Here is an 8812-nt window from a genome sequence, read left to right as displayed (position 1 = left end):
CATCATCATTATCACAATCATTATTTACTTAATATTTCGGATGTCTTTACTGAATTATTTAAAGTAAATTGACAGAAGAAAAAGCACATACTTATGAAAAAATAAATACAAACAATAAATACATTTCTGTATTGATGGACTTACAGAAATTTGCATTAGTATTTCCCATTACGATCTTCAAATCAAAACTAAATTCGTTAATAAAGAAATGTGCTTCCCTAACAACTAATTTCAATAAGTTCTTTTTAGTTTTCATTTCAACGGCCTATTTCATTCATTTTTAGCTTATGACTGAAAACAAATCTATGCCTAGATTAGATTCCGCTTGCTAATTCAACAGTCGGATATCAAACCTAATTTAAGATACGAAAAAATTTCATTCCTACTATTAAATATTTCGAAAATGAAATAGCCCGTTATAGGTTCATAAATTTATAATTGTCTTTTAGTAGTTTTTTATAATTGGTAGTCCTTCATATTAGTAATGCTTTTAATAATTAGTTTGTATATTCACCTAATGAACTTAATTTATGAAATCGGGGTTCCACAGAAGGAAGTTTGATTATTAAGGGTTCCACAAACGAAAAAAAAATTGTGACCTGCTAGGATAACGTATAAATTCAAATGTTACTTCAAATAAAAACTACTAGTTAACCAAAATAATAAATTTTTCAGAAGTTGGATACAGGATGTTTTGGGTCGTAACCTTTTTGGCGTTTGCAATAACAAAAATTTTTTCACAGGCTGACAATTGCTCACTAGATGTTAATGTTCAGAGAAAAATTAAAACATGTGGTTGTTTGGTCGGTTAATGGACTAAGACATATTTTTATTCATATTTAACAAATAGATTTGTTGTTTCACAATAAGGAGGTTAGATAATAATAACAGCAGCCCTGTACTTTATCCTTAAGGAGCCTACCAGTTGACAGCTGCGGCCAGAAGTTTTATTTGAAGAGAAAAATTATAAGGAGGTTAAACTCAAACCTTTCTTTCTAGATCATAAATATGTTAAAACTTGTTTTAGACCGAACTTTTTGTCGTGTGGTCTAACAATTTCCCACATTGCGCCTACGTTTGTGGCCTATTGTTTTCTTGGTCAGTGAAAATGTGTTTTGAATCTAACCCTTTTTTTTTAATGTGGGTAAAATTTTTGTTGGATTTAAGTATTTTCGAGATCTGACGAAATATGCAAAGAGTGAAATTAGCATTAATGAAATCATAATTTTGAAGAAAACTTTCATAAAAAGTTTTTATTGTCTTAATAAAAAAAATTGAATAAAATTAAGTGTACATGGCATGTAGAGTGCGAAAAATTAAAAAGAGTCTACCCTTAAATAACTTTTGATCTAATCATCGATTTTAATGTGCTAAAACCAGAGTGCGTAGCCAAATTCAACAAAAAAAAAGCAGCTTTTAAGTGCTCAAAAAATATTTGTGAGCACTTTAAAAAATATCATAATTAGAATATGAGCACTAATAAAAATTTTCTCTTCCTATTGTTGGAAGTTCCTCTTATATGCATTAACAAAATGCAAAATAATTTTCAAGAACTTCATGTGATCATGATTAAATAGTTAGTTTCTAACAAAGAACTCTTTTCTTAATTGCATTTGCCACCATAAAAAAACTAATACACAATTTTAAGCATATTTAATATTGAGCGACCCATTATATTTCTTAAATCAATACAAATTACTTTATTAAGGTAAAGAAATTTATTCAAAATTATAATTAATTTAACTATTATTTATAAAGGTTCACAAGTGTATTTCTTAGATTTAAATGAAAGTTATTTATAAAAGCATATTCAACAAAACATTGACAAGATTATGTTATTGATTATATCGAATTTATAGAGATATGTAAAGAATTAAGCAAATTAAGAAAATTTAAATAAATTAGTATTACAAATGTAGATTAGTAAATGACCCCTAATAATTTTTATTGTTTAAATGTTTTTAGGAGTAAATTATTATATGACCCCTAAATTCATAATATTTAACAAACTTGAGATGATTGAACTTTTTTATCTCAATTGTTTTTAAATAAAATCATGAAGAATTTAGAGTTTTTTGGAGTAACATAAGATTTTTTGCTGCATTTAAAATAGCGAAAGCCACTAACTTCATACTTTTTTAATTGATTGATTTATTGATTGAATGTAGGGTTTAATGGCACAAAGTCTAAATAAGGACATGCTGCGAAAAACAATCCATACTTTTTTAAGTCTTGCCTTTAAGTATTATTGAGTTTTTCATAAAACAAATCAAGAGCACTGAAAATTTTAAAAGTATTAATACAACAACAAAAAGTAATAGAAAAATTAATTAAAAACAAGAATTTTTTTTTTTAAATGTGGTAAATTATAGGTGGATGGTCCCTTAGATAAAAATATTGCTATTAAAAATCTCTATCAATTTTTATCTTTATTAAATTAAGGAATAAATGCGAGACGGAAATTTAAGAGGCAATAAAGTTTTTCAATTCTTGATTGCTCTGGGGATAAACATCAAAATACGTAATTAGTGAATGATCCCCATGTCAAATTCAAAGATTATGGTACTAATCTATACATAATGAGAGAGAGAGGGCCATTTAGCTTGCTAATGAGGAAGACGACAGCACTTCATCAACGATGAAATTAACATGAGAAAAAATGTTTTCCTTTGCTATTAGGAAAAAAATTGGCTATGTTTAGTTAATCCCAATGATCAGCAAAAATGAGAGAATTTTTCGATTCAATTTCAGAGGGCGGCAAATGAAGTCTGAAAATTCTGAAATTGAGAATCTCTTGCAAAAGGCAATATTTAATCAAACGTGTAAAATGATTGGCAGACCGACGGTAAGCCGAAATGGATCGTAGTCGAACGAATTGCGTAAACGTTAAATGTTATAATTATACAACAGTCGTTGAACAGCCTACCCAATTTTGGTTTTATGACTACTAATGTTCAACTCAGTAGCCTTATAAATTTAAGCCCAATCCAGAAGACAAATAAACTTCTGGATCAGTATCTCTAGAGGTATGATTTGTTATGGGAACATGGAGGTCCTTGTGGCCCGGCATATTTAACGTATAGTAGTAACCATTTACTATACGGGGAGTACCAGGCTATCCTGACCAGTGTAAACACCGGGAAAGCCTGGTCGGTAGGGTGCTGGACCGATGTCCAAGAGGTCGCGGGTTCAATCCTTGCCAGCTGAAGAATGAATTAGTGAAAATGGTAGAAAATGGTGACTGATGCACGTTAAATATGTCGAGTCTTAAAGTCCTCCATGTTCCCATAACAAATCCATACCTCTGGGGGGTACCGATCCAGGAGTTCACTTGTCTTCTGAATTGCGCTCAAAATTACAAGGCTACGGCTGTTCAACGATGGGTTCAAAATAAAATAAAATGACGAGTCGTGATTGCTCAGGAGATAGAGCGTTCGTCGTTCAATAATGCGAACCCAGGGGGATACGAATTCCGCATCCGGCATGCACCAACCACAGTGCTGGCGTGAAATATCCTCAGTGGTACACGGATCATGGGTTAGAGTCCCCTTGCCATCAGGCTAACCATGCGAGGTACTCGCGGTCTTCCTCTCCGTGTAACGCAACTGCGGGTTAGCTCGAAGCCTCCGAGATAGGGTGTTCCAGCCGAAATATTGTTTCTACTCTCTAGTTGTGACGTTACTCTCTGGGGGTTAAATTTTAAGTAGACGAAGGACAAGGTCGAAAAGAAAGACAGCGAACTGAGGTAGCCATTTAAACCGATTGGAAGCGACGTATTTGAAAAGTGTTCATCTTTGAAAAGCAAACCTTTTGAGAAGTAAGTTCACTTTATCTTATTTAAATACATTTAAATGTTTATTCTAATGTATTAGATATATTATATTGTTTTAATCACATTTAACGTTTAAATTAAAAGCGTATTGATTATAATCACACCCTGTAACAATGAGTAACTTATCGAAAAAAATTGTTCATTCCTTTTCAAGTTATTAAAATGCTAACTCTATCTGTTTATTTTGTATAAAAGATACTAATATGATTTATTTGATAGATATTTTACAGATTACATAGTAATTGAGATTAGTTAAATTATTTTAGATTACATTAAATCTATTTTCTAGCATTACATCGTGCAAATATTGGATTATTCGACGCTATATTACATTTTTCTCTTCTTTGATGTGAAAAACCTGTAATTCTTATTTGTACAATATTTTTCATATTGTATATTTTATTTTTTGTAATATATTAAGTACAAACAAAATTTACAGTACATTTCTGTTGAATATCTTATTTATCTACATATCAATGACAAATAGTTATGTTAATAAAGAATAGTTCTGCTTGAAACATAAACATGAGATTTTATGTCATACTTTTTTACTATTCTTGCATGTAATATTGAAGATCAAGTAATAAAACTTATCCATTTACATGTATGCTAAAATAATTTTTTATAAATTTTCTTATTCTTCTAATTTGTCTTGAATAATTAGTTTTCAGATTTAAATTTTGAGAAGACTGATTTTATACCTTCCTTTAAGACTTAATATGTGTTTTTAAAATTACATAGCATCTTTATTTTGGTTTGCAGTTTTAGTATTAAGTTGACTTTTTTATAATTATTTGACATTTAACATATTAATGAATAAATATTAATAATATTTACATAAGTACCTCTCAATTAATTTATATAAATTAAATGTATAAAATATTAAATGTTTGAATTTTTAATTTAAATTTTCAGTAGTGAATAATTGTTATAGTTTCTTGTTTAATTCAAATTTTTAAAAATTCTTTGCAGCTTTAATTCGATTAAGTACATTAAGCAAAGATGAAGTCATATTTTATTATTAAGTATCTTTTATTAAATAGTTTTATTTGTTACCAGGTATGTAATATAGTAGGCAATGCTTGATGCATCAATATTTACTAAGGTCTGGTACCTATAAATTTAATTATTTACACATGCATATAAAAACAATTGTTTTTATTTTCTTGTTTTCGGTTTTGAATTATTAGCACAATTTTTCTAATTTTAAATTCTTGAAACACAGATTACTCATACATACAAAATTTTAATTTATGTTCCTAAAATTATACTGTAGTTTTAGTTCTGATTTTCCATTTGGTTTGGTTTGAAACATCATATAAACATAAGGTCTTATTTAATTTTTAAGTATTTTCTATTGACTATTTTCTTATTACGTAACATGTAAAATAAAAAGCAAGTATACTATCTATCAATGTGTATAAAAGTGTTTTAAACATCAAAGCAATTACCGTTTAATTTTTTTAATTAGTCTATTTCCAGTTTTCCAAAATTAATAAATTCTCTGATTTTAAACTTAAAACCTGATTTTATCTACATTTAAAATTTTAAGTAGCTTTATTTTGATTTGCATATTAGTTTTGGTTTGAAGCATTTTGTAAACATAAATATCTTATATTACCTACTGTTTTGCTTTTCTTTTAATTACCTGACATTTTTTTAATAACATTAAAAAACAATAAAGTAACTGTGTCTAGTACTTCAAATAATTTATATACAATAAAGTAAAACTAGAAATACATATAGTTTTAATTTTGCTTTACTAGCAAATATTTTTGAAATCTATATATAAATTTTATGAAAACTAACACATATGATTGTACTATAAATGACAGTGAAAACAATAAAATAATTTTTTAATGAAAAGAATAAAAACTAATTTCTATAGATTAAACATAGCATATTATTTTATGATGTGCTATGACTTTATATATTAATTGATAAATATTTAAATATAGGTTTAATATTACTTTGCATCTTTAGTTTATTTCAAAACATTATGCGTATGAAGTCGTACATTTATTTTAAACTTAGTCGACTTGTGAAATTTTTTTCTTCTATTATTTTATGCCTTACATGCTATCAAGTGATGTTATCTACTACACTAATATCCATAGGTGTAATTGTCTGTGTAAAAAATTAACAGACATTAAGCCGTGATTTTAATTAAATAGCAGTAATTCTGTTATTGTTGTTTTTACAACAAATAAGTAAAAAATCTTTAAAATTTATTTTTTTTACTTGTAATAAATAAATCTCACTAAGAAAAGATATTACAGACTATAAAAGCCATTACTGAAACTAGTTTTGTTCATAATTTTGCATGAAATAAGTATGAAAAGCAATAAGATATTTTTTCACCATTTTAGCTACAGAAAGTAACTATTTTAAAACAAATTATGTGACTATTTTGCCGTGATATTTTGAATCTGTTTCATATACTTTTTTTTTATTTCTTACTTTTCAAGCATTAGATTGACCCATATGTTATAAATTTGTTAAAACTGTTCCTGAAATTATAATGATGATACTATTTAATTTATAATTTTAGATGCCTTTTCAATTAGAAGTATATAAAATTGAGTTTTTTTTATTATTTATTTGTTTTTTAAATTCATATCAAATTAGATACTTATTTTTTTGTAAATAAATGGAACATGCTATATGTATTTCTTTTGCAGATGCCACTATCATGCTGTGTACCTGGATACCGTTCCTAGTTACGAAGGAGAAGCATATACAAATATCACTAGTTTCTCAAAAGATTTAGAATGAAGGAATCGACGAGAGAAACTCTCTCATCGAAAAGACTTTCAAGCTACTGATTTTACAGTTATCTGTTTTAAGTACTTTGAAGAACGCTTTATTGAAAGAGAACATAAAGCAGTACGAGCAGATGGTTCGATACTTGTTGTACCTCGAAAGAGCACAGACTTAACTTCTGATACATTCCCCTCTATTTTCCCAAATTTACCTCATCATTACTTGCCGAATTAAGGCCCCAAGGAATAATAATTAAGGAATTAAGGCCCCCAAAAAGAAAAGCACCAGAAGAAAGAATTTATTGCTCTTGAAAATAGAAGGGAAGAAGAATTTAAGCAATGGTCTGCTGATGACAAAATTAAAGATTATGAAGACTTTATATAAAATTTTGAAAAGAAGCTGCCAGAATAGTGGATTGTCATTCATAAAAAGGATAATATTTTCATTTTTATTTATGAGTATTGCATTTTTTAATAGAGTACAAAAATCTTTATTTTTGTACAGTTTATCAGCATTATTGTGAATAAAAACTTTTCCAATCTTTAGTATTATTAATATTTAGTATGGGTTTAATTTTAAGAAATATTTACTTCATATGGCTTATTGTTTGAGCAGGAAAAGATTACATTACGTATTATTAACATGATGTATTATTTTTTAATTGAAATTTATTCTTTACATAATAATGATGTGGAAAGAAAGTAAAGCAATATAATTTTCTGCACAAAAATTTAATCATAAAATAATTAATCTTTTGTTGCATTATTTACATATTTTTTAAGGAAAAAATTCTTCAGATTAAAGTGGATTATGAAAAATATAAAATTTTCAATCAACAGATATAAATTATAAATGGATGACAGTAAAAAATATTCGATAGCTTTATTTTCCTAAAAACGATTTATATGTTTTAACATCATAAGAATAAAAATAATGAAGTGAAATTCATTTAAATTATCACTTTCAATTAAGATCTTAAAAAAACTATTCTGACATGCCAGGGAGACCCAAAATTATTAATCTGAACAAAAGAAAAAGCAAGACATTCTTTTCTACCATGTTATCCACTTGTTCGTGACGTCAGAATTCTTACTTGAAGGCTTGTTCACCCTATCTAAGAGTTATTGGTTAGCTCCATCAAAATGTCCTCCACAAGGGCAAATTTCTCCCAATACTCGATCCAGGAGTTCCCTTGTCTCATGGATTTGGCTCAAAATTACAAGACTACGTAGTTGAACATTAGTAGTCATTAACCCAAAAAATATAGGTAAAAAGTATTTCCAATAGTGTGTAAAAACACACACAATTTTAGAGTATTCCTTGTTAAATCTATTTAAATCATCCTCCCCCCACGCCCCCCCCCCAAAAAAAAGCTTTACCGAATGTAGAATAGTGGCCCAATAATCGTTTAATCTCTAATTTTATAGTATACTTAAGTTTCCACGTTCTTCAATGAATAAAAAGAAATAAGGAGTCGGTAACTATGCATCACTGTCATAAATTACTGAATCAGTACATCTACTGATCCCACGTAAAAAAACAAATTGTTTGTACAGTCCGCAAAAAAAAAAAGATATCACCCTGAATAACTTTTGTTCTAATGATCGGATTTTCACGATCTAAGCGTCGATCTTAATGGTTCCCGGGGGTGACCTCAAATATGCTAATTAATTAGTGCTAACTATTAATTAAGTTACGAAATCAGACACAAAAACGTACTTTCTCTGAATAAACATGTATTTTTTTTTACATATTTGGATTTCTAAGCTTCAAAATATAGGGGGTAGCCGCAATCTGGGAAATATGGTCCCCATAGTTTGGTCAGGAGAGCGATCCAAAGTTCGTACCCGTTAATGTTAATTTCACTTTTTACGTTTTTAGTCATATTTTCAAAACTAATGAAGCAATTTGAAGAAAATTGCGCCCACTCATAAAACTCATTTACCCAAAGATAATTTCATGAAAAAAATAATTTTTAGTAATTATTAATTATTTTTTATTATTTAATTAAAGTGAGGATGAAAAAATTTTGAATTATAAGGTATGAATTTTTTTATACCATAATGATCTACATATTTTTCAATACAAAAATCTAAAGTTTCAACTGTTTTTATTTATTAGAAGCTGAAAAAAATTAAAATTAATTATTTTTGAAAAAATAATTTGGCGACAATAAAAAAATGATTAAATGGGGCGATTAATATTAAAATGTGATAA

This window comes from Parasteatoda tepidariorum, chromosome 4 (assembly GCF_982258835.1).
Source record: "Parasteatoda tepidariorum strain Cologne lab strain chromosome 4, Ptep-v5.0, whole genome shotgun sequence".
In the NCBI taxonomy this organism is placed as follows: domain Eukaryota; kingdom Metazoa; phylum Arthropoda; class Arachnida; order Araneae; family Theridiidae; genus Parasteatoda; species Parasteatoda tepidariorum.
The sequence above is the reverse complement of the archived record's forward strand: the minus strand, read 5'-3'. Positions refer to the sequence as shown.